At 45.4% G+C, this 24,806-nt stretch overlaps 1 long non-coding RNA gene across 1 annotated transcript; it reads left to right on the top strand.

The window, feature by feature from the left end:
- The first annotated feature begins 823 nt into the window (after positions 1-823).
- LOC129707650 (uncharacterized) lies at positions 824-4,179 on the top strand. Its single transcript, XR_008725215.1, has 2 exons — positions 824-2,088; positions 3,156-4,179. It is a non-coding gene; the product is annotated as an uncharacterized LOC129707650 (long non-coding RNA).
- Positions 4,180-24,806: the final 20,627 nt, after the last annotated feature.

The following is a 24,806-nucleotide window of genomic DNA, read 5'->3' as shown; positions in this document are numbered from 1 at the left end:
CGCTAACCGGAAATTACGTCATCGGTACCATCTTGCAATTAAGTGAAAATCACAGAATGAGCTCCAATTTTGAAATTAAACAAAGTCCTAATCTAATAAAATGTTTATTCACGCTTTGTCTATCTGAAACCTGTTGCAAGCAAGCCCTTTAAAAGCCAAGCCAATTGGACAAAAACACTTTGCAAGCCTACAAAACACATTGTTGAAAGCCCTTTAAAAAGCCAACCTAATTGGGCAGACACTTTGCAAACAACAAATACATTTGCTAAAAACCACATCTCGGGGACTCACCGTGGAGTAGACTTGCGTTCAGTGTTATTCGCAGCTCAGAGAGACGTGACCCTCTCGCTTCCTCCGTCTGGCAGAAACTGAGTGAGCCACGACACTTCCATGTTTTATAGTCCCTCCCCCTGCCGCCAGCAGGGGCAGCAGAGAGAATGGCAACATTTTTTAAAACATTAATATCTCTTTGATTTTTCATCGATGGGAAACATCCTCTAGTCCAGTCCGGCAGAGGGGGGACTCTGAGCGAGGTGGCCAAAAATTACGGCCGTAAGTTGTGGCGTTCTCTCAGAAATCACATCGCAGTGAGTCAAAAGCGGTCAAGATCTTACTTTTAGTAATATAAATAAGGGGAAAAGGGTAACTAGAAAGAGTGGGACCCCTCAACACTTTGTGTGGAGCCACAGGAGATGGACAAGGTCTTCAATGAGTATTTCTCATCAGTATTTACCGAGGGGAAAGACAGTAGGATGGAGGAACTTGCGGCAGTCAATGGAAGTGTCTTGAGAACAGTCAGTATTATGGTCAAAGAGGTGCTGAAGGTACTGTCGTTTATGGAGGTAGACAAATCTCCAGGGCCTGTTTAGATATATCCAAGGACATTGTGGAGAGAGGAAATTGCGGGAGCCCTAGTTGATATTTACGAGTCGTCTTTAAATACAGGAGAGGTGCCGGAAGACTGGAGGGTGGCAGATGTTGTGCCTTTATTCAAGAAGGGCTGCAGGAAAAATGTTGGGAACTATACACCGTTGAGCTTAACATCTGTAGTTGGAAAGTTACTAGAGGGTATTCTGAGGGGTAAGATGTACAGACATCGAGCCGAATAAGGGCTGATTAGGGATAGTCAGCATGGTTTTGTACGTGGGAAGTCGTGTCTCACAAATCTGATTGAGTTTTTTGAAGTTGTGACCAAAAGGTCGATGAGGACAGCTGTAGATGTTGTGTACATGGACTTCAGTCAGGCATTTGATAAGGTTCTGCATGGCAGGCTGCTCTGAAAGGTTAGATTGCATGGGATCCAAGGAGAGATAGCTGAATGGATAGAACATTGGCTTCCTGAAGGGAAGCAGAGGGTGATGGTGGAAGGTTGCATCTTGGACTGGAAGCCTGTGAATAGTGGTGTGCCTCAGGGTTCGGTGCTGGGCCCGTTACTTTGTCATCTACATCAATGGTTTGGAAGAGAACATACTGGGCAAGATTAGTAAGTTTGCAAATTATACAAAAGTGGGCTGTATTGCAGATAGTGAAGATGGTTGTGAAAGATTGCAGCAGGATCTGGGTCGCTTGGCCTGGTGTGCGGAGGAATGGTTGATGGAATTTAATACAGTGAAATGTGAGGTGTTGCATTTTAGGAAGTCTAACCTAGGCAGGACCGACACAGTGTCTTGGGGCTCTGGGGAGTGTTGTAGAGCAGAGAGATCCAGGAGTGCAGATGCATGGTTGCTTGAAGGTGCAGTCGCAGATAGATAGGGTGGTCAAAAAGGCTTATGGCACATTCGCCATCAGTCAGAGTATTGAGTATAGAAGTTGGGAGGTGGTTGCAGTTGTATAGGAAGTCGGTAAGGCTGCATTTAGAGTATTGTGTTCAGTTCTGGGCAAAGATCGTAGAGGGACAAGATAGACCACTCCTCGAAAAACGCGTAGTATGACGTGTGTGACCGTCGACGCCATATTGTTAAGCATTTATTGGGCTGTAATGGCGTCCTCAGCTAAATCTACATCTCACTGCTCCGCTATCAACTGTTCTAATCGTAAATCTAAACGACCAGAGCTGTCATTCTTTAGGTTCCCCAATAAAAAAGAAAGGTAAGAATATATTATTATAATTTTCAGTCGATATTCTGTCGTGAAAATGTTATTTTCTGTTCTCCCATCAACAGCCATTGGGAAATGGGTTTGTCGGTACATTAGAAAGTTATTAGACTTATGTTTAATAGATCTTTACTTACCATAATAATAAAGACAGTTTTAACACTTCTGTACATTTTAGGTTTTGTTCTTGTAAGGGATTTATTTCCAAAATATGGCCCGCGGACACATTAGGCCCAGTGGCCACGAGATTTTTCGAGCTCAGATTCGTGTCCGAGAATGCGGCGGCTGTTACCTATTATATCCCTCGAATTGCCGAGACATCACAAGCAAAGATCACAAGCCCGCCGTGATCACAAGCCCGCCCATTCAAATATTATACAACTCTGCTCTATCATCTTTGGGTGCAATGGTGGGTCGGGGGGTTAGGCGGCGGCGGCCGCAATCAAAGATACGAGAGCAGCTCTGCTCTATAATCTTTGGTCGGAATGGGACGGCTGCGCGTTATAATGTGCTATCGTTCCACTCCCTCTCCCCCTTCTCCCTCTCCCCCATCTCCCTGTCCCCCTTCTCCCTCTCCCCCCTTCTCCCTCTCCCCCCTTCTCCCTCTCCCCCCTTTTCCCCTTCTCCCTCTCCCCCATCTCCCTCTCCCCATCTCCCTCTCCCCCTTCTCCCTCTCTTCTGTCTCCCCTCTCTTTTCTCTCGATCTCTCTCTCTCCCTCTCTTCTCTCGATCTCTCTCTCTCCCTCTCTTCTCTCGATCTCCCTCCCTTCCCTCTCTCCCTCCCTTACCTCTTCGTGAGAGTTGGCAGCTCTGCTATGCCTTGGGTCCAAAAGAGGATAGAAAGAAAATACTTAATGGTCTTTGTAAGAAGATTTTAATAAGCTCTTCTACATTTAAGGTAAATTGACATATTAGAGGCAAAATACATCTTCAACATACAGATCTCCACACAACTGAAAACAATTGCATTTAAGTGATATATCATCCATTGTTCAGGCATGTAGTTATGATCATCTTTTTTCTTATTAGTTAATCCTAAATGATATCTCCTGTAATTTCAGATGTCAACAGTGGGTCCAGAATACTCATCGACAAGATCTCCTGCACCGAACTGCAGAGTATTTGTCAAATAACTGCCGTCTTATGTACATTGTGTGAAATTGTGATTTGTTAACTGCACAAAACTAATGCAAATGGCGATACATGCCTGCATTTGGCCCATACCCCTCTAAACCTGTCCTAACCATCAAATAACCTAACAGAACTGTCATGAGGAAAGATTTAAAAGACTAGGCTTGTATTCACTGGAGTTTAGAAGGATGAGGGGGGATCTTATCATATTGTTTACAGTGTACTATGTTTACAGATTCTGTTGTGCTGCTGAAAGTAAGAATTTAATTGTTCTATCTGGGACAAGCTAGATGCAGGAAAATTGTTCTACATGACAATAAAACCCTCTTGTTAGCTGCAAGGGGATCTTATAGAAACATCTAAATGAATAAAAGGACTGAACAAGCTAGATACAGGAAAAATGTTCCCAATGTTGGGCGAGTCCAGAACCAGGGGCCACAGTCTTGGAACAAAGGGGAGGCCATTTAAGACTGAGGTGAGAACAAACTTTTTCACCCAGAGAGTTGTGAATTTGTGGAATTCCCTGCCACAGAGGGCAGTGGAGGCCAAATCACTGGGTGGATTTAAGAGAGAGTTAGATAGACCTCTAGGGGCTAGTGGAATCAATGGGTATGGGGAGAAGGCAGGCATGGGTTATCGATTGGGGCTGATCAGCCATGATCACAATGAATGGCGGTGTTGGGTCGAAGTGCCAAATGGCCTCCTCCTGCACCTATTTTCTATATTTCTAAAACACTCATCCAGCAATCCTCGAGCCCACCAGCTCATCCCGTAGTCAATTCATCAGCTTTTCCATAAGAACTTCCATCAGTTCTTGCAAAAGAATGACAATCAGCCAATCTCGATTACCCTCAGCCCATCAAGCAGTCCCTTAATTCGCACAGAAGTCTGAACTATTGAATGCTCACTGCATCTCTTTCCATGTCAGCAAGTTAATATCCAGCTGCATATGAACCATGTGAAAAATGAATAAATAGATGCATGTGGTGCAGTGATTTGTGCAGCACTATAGGCCTGGAGACCAAGAGGAGTTCACCATTGAACGGAGTTTGAACGGGGGGCTTGAGGCCCCCGACCGAGGAAGAACAAAAGGAAGGGACTTGAACTTTATTTCGCCTTCCATCACAGTGAGGAATGTGTAGGAGTCACTTTGGTGAATGTCCGTATTAAAATGTGTTTTTGAGTGCTGTTGCTTTTAATTGTATGACTGACCTGGCCAATGAAATTCCTCGTATATTGCAAAACATACTTGGAAAATAAAATCTGATTCTGATTCTGAAAAGCCTTTCCCTTCCATACTCTTTCCTCTCTTTGATCTTTTTGCAGCTGACTGCCTTTCTGTACATGTTGCAAGAGATTGTCGCGGCATCCAGCATCCTCGGAGAATGTAGAATTAAAGGCAGTTTTAAAGATGGTTATTTGCCTCAAAATTGGGTTATTGTATCTCCAGAACCTCCCCAGAGGCTCTGGGAGACACAAGGTTCAAGAGGGAACACAAAAAGCCTAATTAGGAAGAATATTAAGAGTAAGATTTTCAATTAAAATACTGTAATTGATGGAAACTTGCCTTTAAATTGGTTCCTGGATGAAACCCTGATGGTTCTCACATTGTCTCTTTAAATTTACTCTCCTTTTCACACTTGCATTAAAAAACACAGCCACCACCATTCACAGTGATACTGCCCGGCAGTCTCATAATTACAGTCTACACAGCTACCTTGACAGCCACACAAAATGATGTAAATAAAAATTGTTTTCCTGTTTAAGAAGTTCAATTGAGAATTATTTGAAATTGTGGGGGTTGATACAAAATACTGTTGACCCACAAATGTGTTGATATGAGACATTCACATTTAAAAAATCCATGTCGCAAAAAAAAGCAAGAAGGTGCCCATGTTATTTGACCAACTTGCCAGATTAATTTAAATATACACAATACACAATACAATTTATTTGTCACTTGAACCTCATAGAGGTTGTTGGAGCCCCCGGCGTGCGCTAGAAAAGTGCCGCAGCCATTTAAGCCACGCCGGGCGATGATGTAAGGCCCCGCTCCAGGTCATCCTCGACCCCCGCTACTCGGGCGGAATAATTTGCCGTTGCGGAAGCCCCGAAAAGCGGTCTCCCAGCAGGGACCCGCAGGCTCCGATATTACTGTCTGCCAGGCCTGCGGTTGGAGCCTCCGAATCTCCGGGGCTCGGGTCACAGCAGCGCATGGGTACATATGTAGGTATGTATGCATTAGTTTTGCTCCTAATTCCCTTTTCAAAATCATTAATATATATGGTAAACAGTTGCAGCCCCAACACCAAGCCTTGTGGCAAAAAAATCCAGAAGATTAGTCAAACATGATTTTCCTTTCATAAATCCATGTTGACTTGGACAGATCCTTTTACTGCTATCCAAATGCCCCATTATTGCATCTTTAATAATTGACTCCAGCATTATTTCACTTTAACCACCAATCTTTCACACCACCAAAGGTCTAACTGTCTGTAATTTTCCGTTTTCTCTCACGCTCCTTTCTAGAAAAGTGGGATAGCATTAGCTATCCTCCAATCCACAGGAGCTGATCGTAAATCTATTGATCGTTGGAAAATGATAATATATATAAATATATGTATGTGTATATATGCATGTATGTGTATATATGCATGTATATTTGTGTTTATACGCATGTGTATATATATATATGTTTATGTGTATATGTATATATATCTGTGTGTGTGTGTGTGTGTATATATGTGTGTGTGTATAAAATATATATATATGCATATATTTATTATTACTATATAATTATATATATAATTGCCTTTATGGTTTATGTATATCATCTTACAAGACAAATAAATTAATAGTGATGATTTAAATCAAAGTTGCTTCTGATACATGAGAATAAACTATTATCTCTAACTTGCCTCTCACACACAGACACACATTCATATAAATATATTAAATATATATACGTTAAATTTAATTTTTTGCAGTGTGTGTTAAAGCAATACAATGCAAGGGAAACTACACAAAGGAGGGGTCTGTTCCCGCTACAAGATACTTGAGGATCTTTGCTTTGGATCAAAGATTATAGCGGAGCTCTATAATCTTTGCTTTGAATCACAGCAGGTGGAATACCAGAAGTCGAGTGTCGCTGTAACAAATGGCGGCCGTGACGTTCCGTTGCGTACTACACGTCAGCCCATTGAATTTCGAAGGAGTGGTCTATCTTGTCCCTCTACGATCTTTGCTTGGGATTGCTGCCCCATTCAAGAGGCCAAGAGTCAAAAAAGAAGGGGAAGACAAGGTGGTCGAGTCACTTTTATCTGCAGTTCCTTCTTAAACACTGTTATTGTCATATGTCCCAGATAGAACAATGATATTGGCAGGTTCTCTGGATGCTTTCAAGAGAGAGCTCGATAGGGCTCTTAAAGATAACGGAGTCAGGGGATATGGGGAGAAGGCAGGAACGGGGTACTGATTGGGGATGATCAGCCATGATCACAATGAATGGCGGTGCTGGCTCGAAGGGCCGAATGGCCTACTCCTGCCCTTATTGTCTATTGTCTATTGACATTCGTACTTGCAGCAGCACAACAGAATGCTGGAGTAACTCAGCGGGTCAGGCAGCCTCACTGGAGAAAATGGATAGGGGTCGAGACCCTTCTCTTCAGAATGAGAGCCAGGGGAGAGGGGAAGAAACCAGGGGTAAGAAAAAGTACACAGGCCAAATGAATGAAAGGTATGCAAAAGGACAAATCAAAGCCATCAACTAGTATCAAGGAAAGGTGGAGCCCACAATGGCCCATAGTTGATAACAAGTGGATACAAACAGTGAAACTAAGCAGAACGACACTGAAACTAGTAGGTCGACTGGGGTGGGGGAGGGACGGAGAGAGAGGGAATGCAAGGGTTATTTGAAGTTAGAGAAATCAATATTCATATCACTGAGTTGTCAGCTGCCCAAGCAATTTTTGTTTGGCCTCATTTTGATAGTGGAGAAACCCAGGATAGAAAGGTCAGTATGGGAATGGGGATTAAAGTGTTTAAAATCGTGTAGGCCAAGGGGGACTGAGCAAAGGTGTTCAGCGAACCGATCGCCCCGTCTGCGTTTCATCTCACCGATATATAGGAATTCACACCTAGAATAACAGATACAGTTGCTCCTCATCTACGGTATCCGCGGATCTAGGTGTGGACTCCTATATGTCGTCGAGGGTAATAGGGCTGGAGGAGGCTGCAAAGGATTTAAGAACATGGAATCATATTTGGTGCACATCAGCAAGCACCTACAGAAAATAATGAGGCAATGACAAAAACAACAAATTCACAAAGTGATGGAGTAACTCAACAGGTCATTTAGTATCCCTGGAGAACATGGATGGGTAAAGGTTGGGACCTTTCTTCAGACTTTCAGACATTTCAGGATCATCCTGACCTAGAAAGTCAGCTATCCACGTTCTCCATAAATGCTGCCTAACCCACGGAGTTAGTACAGCACTAAAAAAATAGTTTATCTGGCCATAATTGTATTGCTTATTGTGAACTCTTACTATGTATCGATTGACTGCCACATTTTTTACTTTATATCCAAGACAACAATTCACGTGTATGTCTGCTTCCAAGATGACGTCCAACCAGCCGATTATTTGCGTGCTAGCCACAGAAGCAGCTCTACAATCACATATTACAATTGCTCCACACAATCTCTAGTCTAACAGCAACATTTCTTACTTTAACTATGATCTTCTTAAACTCCTCTCAGTTGGCTTTACCTTGCACTAAACGCAATTCCCTCATCATGTATCTATACATTGTAAATAGCTCATTGTAATCATGTATTCTTTTTCCACTGACTGGATAGCACGCAACAAAAAAATTTCACTGTAACTCGGTACACGTGACAATAAACGAAACTAATCTAATTCAGTTTTAGGATGATACGAGTTGACTTTGTACAACTGCATGTCCTCGTTTATCTCTCATCAGTTTACTAATCTTTACATGCCTCTGAGAATGGCATAGAAGCTTTGAATAATGTTTCAATGGTCTCACTCAAAACTTGTTAAAACTCTCATGATTTTTTGTGATTTACACCCTGAATTCAATGGATTTTGAAATGTAGCATTAACTTTAGTGCAATTATATCAACATATATTATCAACAGTTTGCAATTATTTCAAATATATAGGAAAATCATTTCTTCAAATGAAAGTATTTTGAAGGTGTTTTGAGTATTTTGAGATAGGTTTTTTTTCTTTGTTGAAGTCATTCTCCCAATTCTGGCCTCTTAAATATCCCATATATTCCTCGTAGTTTTGTGTCGTAGGAGCAGAATTAGGCCATTCAGCCCATCGAGAGTACCCCGCCATTCAATTATTGCTGAGCCATTTTTCTCTCTCAATTCCTTTCTCTTGTCTTCTCACCATAACCTTTGACAGCCTTAGTAAAGAAGAATCTGTCAATCTCCCCCTGAAAAATGCCCAGTGGCCTCCACAGCTGTCTGTGGGTGTGAATTCCACAGATTCACCAACCTTTGACAAGAGAAACTCCTCATTCTAATTGTGGAGGCTGAGCCTTTCAGTTGCAAGAACTCAAAGTCAGGAAGTTCCCTCAAACTTCTCTTCTTCTTTTTCCACTTTTAAAATGTTCATATCAACTCAGCTCTTTGACCAAACATTTGATTTGGGACTTGTTGTCCCATTTTGTTTGATAACAACAATTACAGGTTATGTGTAGTGTAATGGCAAACCTCCGACTTTTCAAGTGTCCTCTTTTCCTCTTGCCATTACTACACAGGTAAGTAGGAGTGGTCTTATGCAGACCGAATACAACAGAACTTCCAGTCATTATTTCCAGTTTAATTAGTTGTTTATTGAAGTAGCTGTACAAATAAAGAGATGAACGCACCAGGCTTTTCTTATTCTGCATGCAAGTTGTAGCTGGCTGCTCTGTCCCTGGTCTGGTGAGAACTGTATGCTCTCCCTCCCTGTGCCTGCCCCTTCCTGTGCCTTATGCCTAAATACACACCACCTTGTGCATCTAATAACCGCCCCCAAGTGTCCAAAATAATACTGCAAGAAATATCGAGACAAAATGATATAATAGGCCAACAGTAGCTTGCCTAAACATAAATGGCTCCTACACAGTGGCCCCTAATTGTCCTAAGTAAATAACGATATAATTACCAATAAACATAAAAAGGAGTTATATACCTTACACCACCCCCTAATCCTTTACACATTTTCGAAAAAAAAGGTATATAGTATATGTTGGCATTTAATCTTCTTTAGCGATTCTTCAATCTTCTTCTCTACGTTTATCATATCTTTATCTTTAGGGCCACCAGTCTTTGCTGTCCGTAGGTCTCAGCTTCTTGGAGCCGACATATCTTTGTTATCGGTCTCTCCAAGATGTTGCTCTTAGTCTGAAGTCAAACTGTGCGCACAAGACCTTGTGCATCTGGTATGGTCTCCAATATTTTTCCCATTAACCAGGAGGCTCGTGGTGCAGTGGAATCAGCCACCACAACAATGTTACTTGGAGCTAAGCTTCTCCTTGACCACCGTTATCGTTCTTGGATTAGAGGCCAGTATTCTTGTGTCCACCGTTTCCAAAAGAGATCTGCCATATATTGCACCTGTCCCCATCTGCGTTTAATGTACAAGTCTTCCTTTACAAAGAGTCCAGGTGGTAGTATTGGTTTGGTTTTCAACAGAAGATGTTGGTATGAGTGCTTCCAGGTCCATTGGATCATCAGAACGCTTGGTAATGGGTCGATCATTTAAAATTGCTTCAACTTCACAAATTAAAGTTTGCAATCTTTCATCGCCCAGAACTTGTTGGTTAAGGACAGAGCGCAGCACATTTCGAACCATGCGGATCAATCGTTCCCAAACTCCGCTGTGATGGGATCCTGTTGGGGGATTAAAGTTCCACCTTATCCCTTGCTGAAGCATAGCACTCTGGATCTTATCCTGATTCAAGCCATTGAGTGCTAGACCCATTGAGTGCTAGACCTATTTCCAAACCTGAGATATGATGACTGATCACAGGCTTCACTTGGTTCATGGTACACAAGAGAATATTGGTCTTTTGTCCTGTAATGTTCAGTTTCTCAACAAGCTTTCTGTGCAAAAGGTAGATGAACTTCCATCATCACCGGCCCCAATATGCCCACATATATGAGGTGAGAGAATAGCATTACTCACAATTGCCTTCTCATTCTGTTCCATATGCTCCGGTTAGTGCGAACATGCCCCTGCACACCCTTTTGCATATGAGTGTACATTTTGCCTTTGAAGAGAGTATTGAGTTAGATGGGTCATATCATGAGCTCCAACAGATGGTCCATTAGTTGTTTGTTTTGATCTAACAACCCCCTGTTGCTGGGAGGAAGATTCAGTTTCAGCACACTCAGAAGATTCAACACATTATGTCTCTGTTGCACTTGATCAGGCAAGTGGTCATCTGCATGTGGATCTAATTTAGCTGTCTTCCTTTTGAGCAATTCCTCTTCTCAAATAAGCGCTCGTGTTAGTTAGATATGGCCCTTGTGGCTAAAGGGGTCGAGGGAGTTAGATGTGGCCCTTGTGGCTAAAGGGATCAGGGGGTATGGAGAGAAGGCAGGTACAGGATACTGAGTTGGATGATCAGCCATTATCATATTGAATGGCGGTGCAGGCTCGAAGGGCTGAATGGCCTACTGCACCTATTTTCTATGTTTCTATCCCATCAAATACTCTAGAGCTGCTTCTTGATCCCGGCATCAAATACATTGATTTTTGCATTGGTTGCTGCCAGTTCAGTCTCTAGTTTCAGCTGTTCTTTCTCTCTTTTCAACTGTTACTTCTTTTATTCCACTTATTCTTACTCTCTTTCCAATTGTTCTTCTTGTGCCTCAAGCTCATGCCTTTTGTTCAGGGCGGCAACCCGTTCCTAGAAAGCAGCCCTTTCTGCCTGAGCTTTAATGCGAGCAGAGGACGTTGAAGATGCACATGATGAAGAACTAGATTTGTAGCTTCATTTAAGCTTTGAGACATTTGAAACACTGTCATCAGGTCCAATGTCATCTGAGTTTACAACACTGTGTTGTATGGCACTTTCAGCTATGGAGTGTGTAGTTTGCTGTCCACCTTCAGATAACCACACCATTACATTTTGTATAAAACCATTAAAAGCCTCCATTCTTTGTTGAACCCACTGCTTTTCTCGCTCATTTTCAGGCAGTGGTAACTTCACCAACGACTCGTGGTTTTCTCTGACTTCATCACAGAACTTGACTAATTGAACCAGGTTAGATTGTACTTCATTTGCATTTTCATTTGATTTTGTGAGCTCTTTCAGCATTCCGATTAACTTAGCTTGTTTACATATCGAGCTTCTTGTCTTCTGACACTTTTCAAAGAACAATTTCAAGACTTTGGCAACCCTTTTCTCCTTTTCAGAATCATATTCAACATCGCCATCTTGTGACTGAGCATCAGATCTGACCATACATACTTGTGCACTGTCCCTTTAAGATTTGTTGACGTGGAAGCTGTATGCGTGGAAGCACAATATTTTAAACATCTGATATCGTTGTAATTCTCAAGGTCACTTCTTATTGTTTACAAATACACAGGACTAGAAGTTAAAAGTCCAAGGTGCCAAATATCAAATTACTCCCGATGGTGATGGGAGCCTTCTGCACTCACCTATGCTCCTCCGATGTTGAGAAAGGCTAGGCAGACACGTCATTTGGGGTTATCAAGTGGGCACCTACTTTCATCGACGTTTCGGAGATTGAACCCACAACGTCTCCAGTAAGCTCAGCGGTGCATTCTGGCGTCCCAGAACCACCTCCTCTGCATCTGTCTAGTTGGTTATTTGGGAGACCAAATGGGGTCATTCCTCTTCAGCCAGAGCCACTGGCTGAAGAGGAAATTCTCCATTATAGTGGCCGTTTTCCAATACAGCTTATCATATATAGCTTCTCCAATAAAACCTAATGCTGTACGTATTCACTCTCCCTGTCCGTTGGCTATCGGGGTTTCCAATCTCCGTCAGTCAGATTAGCGCAGGTGGCGACAATGTCTAGTCGATTAGGAATGGCGGCATCAGGTTTGTGAACTAAAAACAATTCCTGTTCCATTTGAATAATTCGCAAGCACCAGCTTCACTCATAGAGCTAGTTCTCACTTAAGTGTAATGGAAAACTTCCGACTTTTCCAGTGTCCTCTTTTCCGCTTGCCATTACTACACAGGTAAGTAGGAGTGATCTTGCGCAGTCCAAATAGAACAGATCTTCCAGTCGTTATTTCCAGTTTAATTAGTTGTTTATTGAAGTAGCTGTACAAACAAAGAGATGAACTTGCCAGGTTTTCCTTATTCTACATGCAAGTTGTAGCTGACTGCTCCGTCACTGGTCTGGTGAGAACTGTATGTTCTCACTCCCTGTGCCTGCCCCATCCTGTGCCTTATGCCCTCATATATACATCACCTGTGCATCTAATAAACGCTCCCAAATGTCCAAAATAATACCGCAAGATATATCTAGACTAAATAATATAATATGCCAACAGTAGCTAGCCTAAACATAAATGGTTGCTACATGTAGGAAAGAACTGCAGATGTGTAGGAAAGAACTGCAGATGCTGGTTCAAATCGAAGGTAGACACAAAATGCTGGAGTAACTCAGCGGGTCAGGCAGCATCTCTGGAGAGCAGGAATGGGTGAGGTTTCGGGTCGAGACCCTTCTTCAGACTGATGTCAGGGGAGGGGGCGGGACAAAGATAGAATGTATTCGGAGACAGTAAGACTAGTAGGAGCTGGGAAGGGGGATGGGATGGAGAGAGAAAGCAAGGGCTATCTGAAATAAGAGAAGTCAATGTTCATACCGCTGGGGTGTAAACTACCCAAGCGAAATAGGAGGTGCTGTTCCTCCAATTTGCGCTGGGCCTCACTCTGACAATGGAGGAGGCCCAGGACAGAAAGGTCAGATTGGGAATGGGAGGGGCAGTTGAAGTGCTGAGCCAAAGCTAGATCGCGTAGGTTAAGACGGACTGTACAGAGGTGTTCAGCGAAACAATCGCTGGGCCTGCGCTTGGTCTCGCCGATCATTGGCGGAAAACCCGGGGGGGGCCAGGGGGGACGTGTCCCCTCCATGTTTTCAGAGGTGGGGTGCGGTCCCCCTCACGTTACAAGCTTTAAATCTAATTCAGAGCGCAAGGCTGAAGCTTCCGATGCCTCGCGTGTGTGCGCATGCGGCTGCCAAGAAATTGTGTCCCCCCTGACCCTCGGTCCCCTCCATGTTTTGAAAGCGGTTTCCGTCTCTGTCGCCGATGTAGAGAAGTTGACACCTGGAACAGCGGATACAGGATGGAGGGTGGAGGAGGTAGAAGTGAACCACTGCCTCACCTGGAAAGACTGTGTGGGTCCTTGGATAGAGTCGAGGGGGGAAGTAAAGGTACAGGTGTTGCATCTCCTGCGGTTGCAGGGGAAAGTACCTGGGGAGGTGGTGGTTTGGGTGGGAAGGGACGAGTTGACCAGGGCGTTTCGGAAGGAACGGTCTCTGCGGAAAGCAGAAAGGATTGGAGATGGGAAGATTTAGCCAGTAGTGGGATCCCGTTGGAGGTGGCGAAAATGTTGGAGGATTATATGCTGATGGGATGGAAGGTGAGGACAAGGGGGACTCTGTCCTTGTTACGAATGGGGGGAGGGGGAGCAAGAGCAGAGCTGCGGGATATCGAGGAGACCCTAGTGAGAGACTCACCTATAATGGAAGAGGTGAACCCCCGTTTGCTAAGGAATGAGAAGAATGGAACATCTCTGGAGGGAAGGAATGGATGACGTTTCGGGTCGAGACTCTTCTCCACTCTTTTTCAGTTTCGACCCAAAACGTCACCCAATCCTTCCCTCCAGAGATGCTGCCTGTCCCGCTGAGTTACTCCAGCATTTTGTGTCTATCTTTGGTGTAACCTTAAGGTTATACATTGCATAATTACTAGTTGTGGTTGCTGCCATAGATTTCAACAGTGTTGCATCAGATAATGAAAATTCCCAGAAGGAGATCATACAATTGCATTGTTTATTGTGGTATTTTGTTGTGGTGGACCGTATTGCTCCAAAGTTGCATCAGGGACAAGCAAGCAAAGGTGATTTGACAAATGCTGGTTTACACCGCGAAGGTAGTCACAAAAATGCTGGAGTACCTCAGCGGGACAGGGAATGGGTGACATCTCCAGAGGTGCTGCCTGTCCCGCTGAGTTCCTCCAGCAATTTGTGCCTATTTTACAGTTCCTTGACTAATCTTCTGGAATTTTTGAGGATGTAACAAGTAGAATGGATAACGGAGAGCCAGTGGATGTGGTGTATTTGGACTTTCAAAAAGTCTTTGACAAGGTCCCACACAAGAGATTAGTATGCAAAATAAGAGCACATGCTATTGGGGGTAGGGTATTGACATGGATAGAGAACTGGTTCGCAGACAGAATGCAAAGAGTAGGAATTACCAGGTCCTTTACATAATGACACACAGTGACTAAAACTCAGTGCTGGGACCCAAGTTATTTACAATATAAATGATTTAGACAAGATAATTAAATGTGACATCTCCAAGTTTGCAGATGACACAAAGCTGGGTGGCAGCATGAGCTGCGATGAGGATGCTATGATGCTGCAGGGTGACTTGGATTGGTTGGGTGAGTGGGCAGATGCATGGCAGATGCAGTATAATGTGGATAAATGTGAGGCCATCCGTTTTGGTGGCAAGAACAGAATGGCAGATAATTACCTGAATATTATCAGATTAGGAAAAAGGGAGGTGCAACGAGACCTGGGTGTGCTTGTACACGGAGCCTCTGAGAGGAATTTTATCAGTGGGTACAAAGTTTCTTTCGGGCCCCGTCCCTTCTCCATTAGTCATCCTGTTTTTATCTACTGCCGGTTTATGCCATGAGCTGTAGCCTGAAAGGCAAAAAGGGGTATGGAAGATGAGAGAGGGGTGGAATGGAGCGCTCTGTTGATTTTCTGCATTTGAGGCCTCATGCTCCTATACTCCCTCCATGATGAATATAAATAAAATAAAATGATCAGAAAGAAGAAAGCACATTTGTTTTGAACAACTTTTTTTATGACAGCAGGCATGTGTGGCAGGGGGTCCAGTATCTCACCAACTATAAGACCAACCTTGGAGCTGTTGAAGGTGACGCCTCGCTGGCAGAGGAGCTGAACCACTTCTTTGCTCGCTTTGAAGTGGAGCCACCCGAGACAGCCACATCACAGCACATGGTCCGCAGCAGCCTAACCCTCAAGATAGAGGAGCATGAGGTGAGGCGCACTCTGCGGGCCATAAATCCAAGGAAGGCTACTGGACCTGACGGCGTCTCTGGACGCGTGTTGAAGGACTGCGCAGACCAGCTGGCTGGAGTCTTTACAAGGATTTTTAACCAGTCTCTGGCCCAGTCCACTGTCCCACCCTGTCTGAAGTCCTCCACCATAGTCCCCTTGCCCAAAAAAACCAACATCTCCAGCCTCAACGACTACCGGCCAGTCGCACTCACACCAGTGGTGATGAAGTGTTTTGAAAAACTGGTCCGGGGTCATATCACATCACTTCTGCCCCGAAGCTTTGACCCCCACCAGTTTGCGTACAGAGCAAATAGATCTACAGAGGACGCTGTAGCCACAGCTCTCCATGCTGCACTGTCTCACCTGGAGCAGCGGGGGAGCTACGTGCGGATGCTCTTTGTGGACTACAGCTCTGCTTTTAATACCATCCTTCCCCACAAACTGGTGGACAAACTGGGGGACTTGGGACTTCCACACTCCACCTGTACGTGGATAAATAGCTTCCTGTCGGGTCGCAGCCAGAGAGTCAGAGTGGGCCATCATACATCCACGGCCCTCAGCCTCAGTACCGGCTCTCCACAGGGCTGCGTACTGAGCCCCCTGCTCTACACCATCTACACACATGACTGCACCCCCGCCCACCACAGAAACACCATTGTCAAATTTGCGGATGACACTACGGTGGTGGGACTCATCTCCGGGGGGGACGAGTACGCCTACCGGGATGAGGTGGAGCAGCTGACAGTGTGGTGTGAAGAAAATAACCTGCTCCTCAACACCTTAAAGACAAAGGAAGTAATAATAGACTTCAGGAAGAACAAAACGGACATGGTACCATTGACTATCAGAGGGGACTGTGTAGAGAGGGTGGCGGATTTCCGCTTCCTGGGAATCCATATTGAGGAGGACCTGACGTGGAGCGTGAACACCACTGCGCTGCTGAAAAAGGTCCAGCAGAGACTGCACTTCCTGAGGGTGCTCAGGAAGAATAACATCACTCAGAGACCGCTGCTGTCCTTTTATCGGTGCTCCATTGAGAGCATACTAACATACTGTGTATGCGTGTGGTACACCAGCTGCACAGCGGCTCAGAGGAAAGCGCTCCAGAGGGCCATTGACAACGCCCAGAGGATTGTCGGCTGCCCTCTCCTTACCTTGGAGGACTTACACAGTTCCCGCTGCACCAAAAATTCCCAGAATATCATAAAGGACATTTCCCACCCCGGACACTCCCTGTTTGAACTGTTGCCGTCAGGCAGACGGTACAGATCTACAAGGACAAGGACAAATAGACTAAAAAACAGTTTTTACCCCACTGCTATAAAAGCACTAAATGTAGCCGCCAAGGAACGCAGGGGCGATACAGACTAAGGGACTGTGGTAACTGTGGAATCGACAGAAGGATGGAGGGTTGGGTGTGTATGCGTGCTTTGTCCGTGATATTTATTTAGTTGTTTATCTTTAATATTTTACCTTGTATGTATCGTTAGCTTTTAGAAATGTTTGAATGCTGCACTGACTGGCTGACATTTTAAATTTCGTTGTACATGGTTCATGTTACAATGACAATAAAGAAACTATTCTATTCTATTCTATTAGTTCTTTGTTCAGTTTAGTTTAGTTTAGAGATACAGCGCGGAAACAGGCCCTTCGGCCCACCGAGTCCGCGCCGACCAGCGATCCCCGCACACTAACACTATCCTACACACACTGGGGATAATTTACATTTATACCAAGCCAATTAACCTACAAACCTGTACGTCTTTGGAGTGTGGGAGAAAACCCACGCAGGTCACGGGGAGAACGTACAAACTCTGTACAGACAGCACCCGTAGTCAGGATCGAACCTGGGTCCCTGGTGCTGTTAGGCAGCAACTCTACCGCTGCGCCACCGTGCCGCTCACTACCTACCATGGTAATAAGCTACTCGGTTATAATGGATAAACTGGCAATAACGGACACCACTCTTTCTTTCCCCCAATGGTCTGTTATAACGAGATTTTACTGTATATCTATTTCCAATATATATCGTTCCTCAGCAAGTCTTTGTGACCAGTTGATGTACGAGATATGTGAAGATACGTGAATGGCTCGATTGTAATCATGTATTGTCTTTCCACCTCAACAAAAGCTTTTCACTGTACCACAGTACACATGACAATAAACCAAACTCTCTCTCCATCCCTCCCCATCCTAGTTCTCTGACCAGTCTGACTATCCTCCTGAGTTGTCACTTTTCCCTAGCTAACAGTGATCTATTCTAAATATTTATTTTTGCTTCATCCCCTTTGATGTCTCGTTTTCACACGTTACCCTTCCTTATCTCTGTGTCCTCTTCTCCCCTGACTCTTGGTCTGAAGAAGGGTCTCGACCCGAAATGTCACCCATTCCTTCTCTCCAGAGATGCTGCCTGTCCCGCTGAGTTCCTCCAGCTTTTTGTGTCTGTCTAAACCAAAGATCTTATAGCGGAGCGATCTTTGGTCTAAACCAGAGGTGGGGAACCTTTTCATGTAGGAAGGCCGCATTAAGTTAGCTGTAATCTAATAAGGCTGCATCCAAGAAACTTCAATTAGATATAGGATTATTTAGTTGAATCTTCTTTTATTCTTTGGTATTTGAAATACGTTCATTTTAAGATTAAAATTAAAATAAAAGACAAACAAAAACATATTAATAAAAATAAAAGGATTTGTTCTACAAAATTTGGATTCATTCAAAAGGCCGCACTTAATGGCCTTAAGGCTGCAGGTTCCCCACCCCTGGTCTAAACTAAAGATCCAGTCTGTGTGGCCCTGACCTCTCTGGTTTTGTTTCCTCCATGTTCAGATGCTGGATGTTTATTCGGGCCGGGGCTACCACAACCTGGAATTTGACAGCAAGTTCACTGTCACCGTCAACCCAAGCGGAGTGGTTATGCTCTACGTGTATCCAGGAGAGCAGCAGCAGCAGCCGAACAGAAAGGCCGAAGCCTACCCAGTGTTGCTGTGAAGGGGCCTCCATCACCACGGCAACTGAAGGCCCAAAGCCTGTTGCTGTGAAGGAGCCTCCATCACCACGGCAACAGAAGGCCCAAAGTCCACCCTCTGCTGCACTGAAGCAGCTTTAATCGCTATGGAGGTATCTGGTCTTCAATTCCACTTTGGTGTATTAACTCTTTGAATGCACATTTGATTTGCAAATTGAGCATATTTCATGCTTTTATGATTGGGCTTTTCAGAAGGGGTTGCTATTCCCTTTTGCCTCTTTTGATGGTTTATGTTTAATTCAGCCTTCCTGTGATTATGCTGCTTCTGCTGGTCAAAAGGCTAAGCAGTCAATTTGGAATTTCTGCACTAGATCTCATGGTCACTGCTGAACAGCGAATGTTCAGACTCTCAGGTAAAAGTACTCGTCACTATAGGGAGGCCATTCACCCCATCTTAGGTCGGACCAACCCCAATTCCTCCATACTCATGTGTAGGAAGGAACTTCACATGCTGCTTTCAACCGAAGATAGACACAAAGCTGGAGCAACCTCTGTGGGTCAGACAGCATCTCTGGCGGAAAGGAATTGGTGACGTTTAGGGTCGAGACCCTTTTCAGACTGAGAGGAAGTCAGATGAAGGGACTCAACCTGAAACGTCACCTATTCCCTTTTCTCCAGAGACGCTGTCTGACCGGCTGAGGTTACTCCAGCTTTTTGTGCCTATCCTACCATCCAGTAAATGGGTACAATCAAACCCTGCACAAGTATAACAGATGGGGCAAAGAGCATCATTAACTCAGTGCAGAAATTAGTGTTACAGCTGCAGCAAAAAGTACAGATAAAAAAGCCACTAGAGATGATGGGGTGATAGCACATTGGGCGTTTTTCACTTCACTTAAAGGGTGATAGCTGTAAGTATGAGGGAACATAATTGCTGTCCTTGAACCATGCCTATCCTTGAAGCTGAAGACACAGAATGCGGGCAATGGGTCCCTTGAACTGGTATTGTTTGAAAGAGTTGACTGTTTGTTAACCACACATGGATTCTGCACATTTTTCCAATTCCATTATTTGTCTGGGAAGGAACTGCAGATGCTGGTTTACACCACGGATAGACACAAAATGCTGGAGTAACTCAGCTGGTCAGGCAGCATCTCTTGAGAAAAAGAATGGGTGTCGTATCAGGTCAGAACCCTTCTTCAGACTGAAGAAGGATTCCGACCCGAAGCATAATCTATTCTTTTTCTCCAGAGGTGCTGCCTGACCCGCTGAGTTACTCCAGCATTTTGTGTCTATCCGTGGTGTAAACCAGCATCTGCAGTTCCTTCCCAGACAAATAATTTTGTGTCTACATTTTTTTTTTTAATCCCAAGTTTCCCAAAACCTCCAGTTGAGGCTAACTCCCGTATTACATAAATCTTCTCTTTACTGAACAAGGCCCTGGGATTAATTGTGAATTATCCCACACCATTGCAGCCACATTGTGGTGGTGTTGAAAGATTAAATGGTGGTGGGTCGATTGCCAAAGGGTGAGTTTACAAAGGGATAGCAAAAATGAGCTTATTGTTTTTAAATCAACTTGTTGCTTCTGTGAATTTGTATTTTTCAATAAAATGTTACCATGTTCTGTTGCTGTGGTGTTTTTTAAATTAAGTTTCTTAACTTAAGTGAGGCAAAATGAAGTTATCAGATTCAGATTCAATTTTAATTGTCATTGTCAGTGTACAGTACAGAGACAACAAAATGCATTTAGCGTCTCCCTTGAAGAGCGACATAGCAAACGATTTGAATAAAAAATAATAAGTGTCCGGGGGTGGGGGGGATGGTGATTGGCAGTCACCGAGGTACGTTGTTGAGTAGAGTGGCAGCCGCCGGAAAGAAGCTGTTCCTCGCCCTGCTGGTTCGGCAACGGAGAGACTTGTAGCGCCTCCCGGATGGTAGGAGGGTAAACAGTCCATGGTTGGGGTGAGAGCAGTCCTTGGCGATGCTGAGCGCCCTCCGCAGACAGCGCTTGCTTTGGACAGACTCAATGGAGGGGAGCGTGGTACCGGTGATGCGTTGGGCAATTTTCACCACCCTCTGCAATGCCTTCCGATCGGAGACAGAGCAGTTGCCATACCATACTGTGATGCAGTTGGTAAGGATGCTCTCGATGGTGCAGCGGTAGAAGTTCAACAGGATCTGAGGAGACAGATGGACCTTCTTCAGTCTCCTCAGGAAGAAGAGACGCTGATGAGGCTTCTCCTTCTTGTCAGTAAGATGTGCAGCATGAAAGGCCCTTCGGCCCAACATGCCCATGTTCATCCCTGGTAACATGAAACCAATGCAAATGAACTTCATCTACGCTCCACGCTGCCTTAGCAAAGCCACCAGCATAATCAAGGACCAGTCTCACCCTGGTCACTCCCTCGGGAGGCACCGTTCAGTTGAGTATGGCTGCCCTGCCTGTAGCTGTCCGTTTTTACACTTTTTTTTAATTTCTAGTATGTTAAAAAGACTAGACCTCCAAAACAAAACACTATTTTATGTGGGAGTTGGGTGGTTGGGGGGGGGAGGGGAAACTGCTTTTCCTAGTCCCTACCTGGTCGGAGAGGCGGCTTTCCTCCGAGCAGCATCTTCGACCCGGCCTCGCGGCCTACCACTGGGTCTGGAGCGGCTTTTCCTGAGGGGACCGGCCAGAACCACGGCTTCGGCGGCGGCACAGCGCTAGAGCGCTATCGCGGAGCGGGCGATGCCTTTCCCGGGTCGCCGGGCAGGAGCTCCGGTGTGTTGGGTCCACCAATTGAACATTGCAGAGCTGGGGGGGGGGGGGGGGGGGGGGGGGGTCTGTGGAGCGGTCAGCCGCGGGCTGCGGCACTTACTTTGACATCGCGGAGCCTGGGATCTCTCGCCGAGATCGCCAGTGGTGGAGCTCCAGCCAGTGCGGCCTGTCGGCTTCAGAAGCCGCAGTCTCCAGTAAGGAAGCGGCCGTTCCAGGTATCCCAAGCCGCTGAGAAGGTTCTCCCGACGCCGGAGCACCATCACCCGGCGAGAAGGGCCTGAAACATCGGGCCGCTGTTGCGGCGACTGCGGAGGCCGACTATGGGTGGACAAGGGGATGGGGACTGGACCTGTGTGCCTTCCCTCACAGTGGGAACCATTGTGGGGGGATGTTTTTATGTTTAATGTTAAATTCCTTTATAATGTTATGTTGTATTCTTATTAATGTGCTGCAATGCCAACTTGAAATAAATGGACCTTACGAACCTTTGAACCTTCCACCAGAGAAGAGGTAGCGAAGTTTAAAAACTCAAACCTCCAGATTCAGAGACAGTTTCTTCCCGGTTGTTATAAGGCAACTGTACCATCCTCATTGGAGACCATTGGACTATCTTTATCCTGTATCTGTACACTGTGGGCGGCATGATTGTAATAGTGTACAGTGTTTTTGCTGACTGGATAGCATGCAACACAAAAGCTTTTCACTGTACCGCGGTACACGTGACAATAATAAACTATTAGAGTTTGCACGTCTCTCTGGTTGGTTTCCCCATACAGGTTCAGGTTTGTAGGTTAATTGAGCTCCTGTAAAGGGAGTGAATGAGCAAGTGGGATAACATAAAACTAGTGTGACCAGTTGGATTTGGTGGGCCGAAGGGCCTATTTCTATGCTGTATCTCTACCTCCGTTATCCACGCACCAGTCTAAATGCCTATTAAATGTTTACATTGCCCAGCGTAAATTAGCAGCTTTTCAGTCTGAGAAGAGTCTCGACCCGAAACATCACCCATTCCTTCTCTCCGGAGATGCTGCCTATCCCGCTGAGTTGCTCCAGCATTTTGGGTCTTCGATCTTCGGAATGAACATTGACTTCTCTAACTTCAAGAAGCCATCTCTCTTCATCCCTTCCCCGTTCCCAGTTCTCCGACCAGTCTGACTGCCCCCCTGATTGCATTTTATCTCTGTGTGCTTCGTTGTCACCTTCTCCTATTTAACGATGATCTATTTCTACATTTTCCTTGAACCACATCTTTTTTTGATGTCTCATTTTCACACCTTACACTTCCTTATCTCTGTGTCACCCTCTCCCCTGACTCTCCGTGTGAATGTTCTCTATCCGAAACGTCACCCATTCCTTCTCTCCATAGATGCTGCTGCCTGTCCCACTGAGTTACTCCAGCACTTTGTTGCCTATCTAAGGTGTACATCAGCACCTGCAGTTCCTTCCTCCTGTCACTGTTCAACATAGTGGGCGGCTCTCACTGCATTGGAGCCGCCTACGGCAGCTCTTCGCCAATCGTAGCGAGGATCGCCCTGACAGACGTGGCTAACGGCCAATCAACTGGAAGGCGGGACTACATTACGATGATGGACAGAGTAAATAGCCATTCACGGCCGTAAGACCGTCCGGTCTCACTCAGTGATTGGTCAATTGGTAGAAAAATGTAAATTATAATTCAATTAAACCCAATTTCTGGAAACAAACAGGTAAAACATTAATGGAATTATTGTGTTTTTAGTTGAGAAAAATAAAAAGGGCGAGATCTTTCAAACCTGCTGCATCAAATCCAGGAATTGACATGATGTAGTCGCGCTTAATCACCCTGAGGCAAAGGAGGGAAAGCCGACCAGACTTGACCGTGGTCCAAGCTCGCAATATCCTACGTGAACCGACCAATAAATCACGCAATTTTTGGGGAGACCTTGGATGAGGCTCTTTCTGGTCCATCTCCCAAATCCCTCAAGGTGTTAAATGATATAAGCAAATATCTTATAGCTGCTATAGGATCTTTGGATATAAGTAGGAAGGAAGGAACTGCAGATAAAAGATCATTTGGCTAGATATAGGGAGGTTGCACGTAAGGTCACTGGGTCATAGGGTTTGACGCATGGAGCCAAAGATCCTATAGCAGTCGACCCATGACCCGTCAATTTTCTCAATTTTGGTCAATTTTTGCGCTGTAAATAATTATGGAAATCGGGATAAGCGTGTGAGACATTTATCCTACTTCAGAATTCCAAAAGTGAGGAGAAATGACGATAGATGGAAGCGAGAGCTGAAGGGACAACAACAGCCAGAGTGCTTGGTATAATTACTATATAATTATATATATAATTGCCTTTATGGTTTATGTATATCATCTTACAAGACAAATAAATTAATAGTGATTATTTAAATCAAAGTTGCTTCTGACCAATGAGAATAAACTTAATTATCTCTAACTTGCCTCTCGCACACATTCATATAAATATATAAAATATATATACGTTAAATTTAATTTTGTGCAGTGTGTGTTAAAGCAATACAATGCAAGGCAAGGGAAACTACGCAAAGGAGGGGGCTGTTCCCGCTACAAGATGCTCGAGGATCTTTGCTTTGGATCAAAGATTATAGCGGAGCTCTATAATCTTTGCTTTGGATCACAGCATGTTAACACACCGGTGTGAGGGAGGGAGGAGAGAGAGAGAGAGGGCGCCATCGCCGCCGCCGCCGCTGCTGCTGTTGTTGTTGTTGTGCGGGGCCCGTCGTTCACCCCGATAGAGGCGACGGTGGGGGGCGGGGGACCGGCCGGGGGGGTGTGTAGACCCGGCTGGAGCAGCGCCCGCCCGCCCGCGTGTTGTGTTGTGTTGTCGCTGCCGGGACGGGACTGGGTCCAGAGTCCGTCGTTCCTGTTTCCCGCCCGGCGACGGGAGAACGGTCTCCCCGGACAGACGGACAGACAGAGACAGACGAGCGGCCCCCGGCAGCGGACGGGACGGGACGGGACCCGCTCACTGGGCGCCAGGCTGACCGATGGGGCCGATAGACCGGGCGGGCAAACACCGCAACGTTTCACGGCCTCACTCACTCACTCACCCAGACTAGGCCCGGATCATCGAGGCGATGCGTTGACAATGGCGGCGATCTGATCCCGCGCGCCCCACTGCGCAGGCGCGGAGAGACGACGTCATTGGTCACCAGCTTCTCCCCACTGCGCAGGCGCGGAGAGACGACGTCCATTGGTCACCAGCTTCCCCCCACTGCGCAGGCGCGGAGAGACGACGTCCATTGGTCACCAGCTTCTCCCCACTGCGCAGGCGCGGAGAGACGACGTCCATTATTGGTCACCAGCTTCTCCCCACTGCGCAGGCGCGGAGAGACGACGTCCATTGGTCACCAGCTTCCCCCCACTGCGCAGGCGCGGTTTGCCACAAATCATCCCGCGCCGGAACCAGAATTTTCCCGAATTTCGCGCAAATTTATTTTTCCTCGGAATGTTTTTTACTGGAAAAAGGGGATTTGGTGAAACCCAACGGACGGCCATGATCACGG

Source organism: Leucoraja erinacea, chromosome 22 (assembly GCF_028641065.1).
Source record: "Leucoraja erinacea ecotype New England chromosome 22, Leri_hhj_1, whole genome shotgun sequence".
In the NCBI taxonomy this organism is placed as follows: Eukaryota; Metazoa; Chordata; class Chondrichthyes; order Rajiformes; family Rajidae; genus Leucoraja; species Leucoraja erinaceus.
Note: the sequence above shows the minus strand (reverse complement) of the source record. Positions and strands in the feature narration are given on the sequence as shown.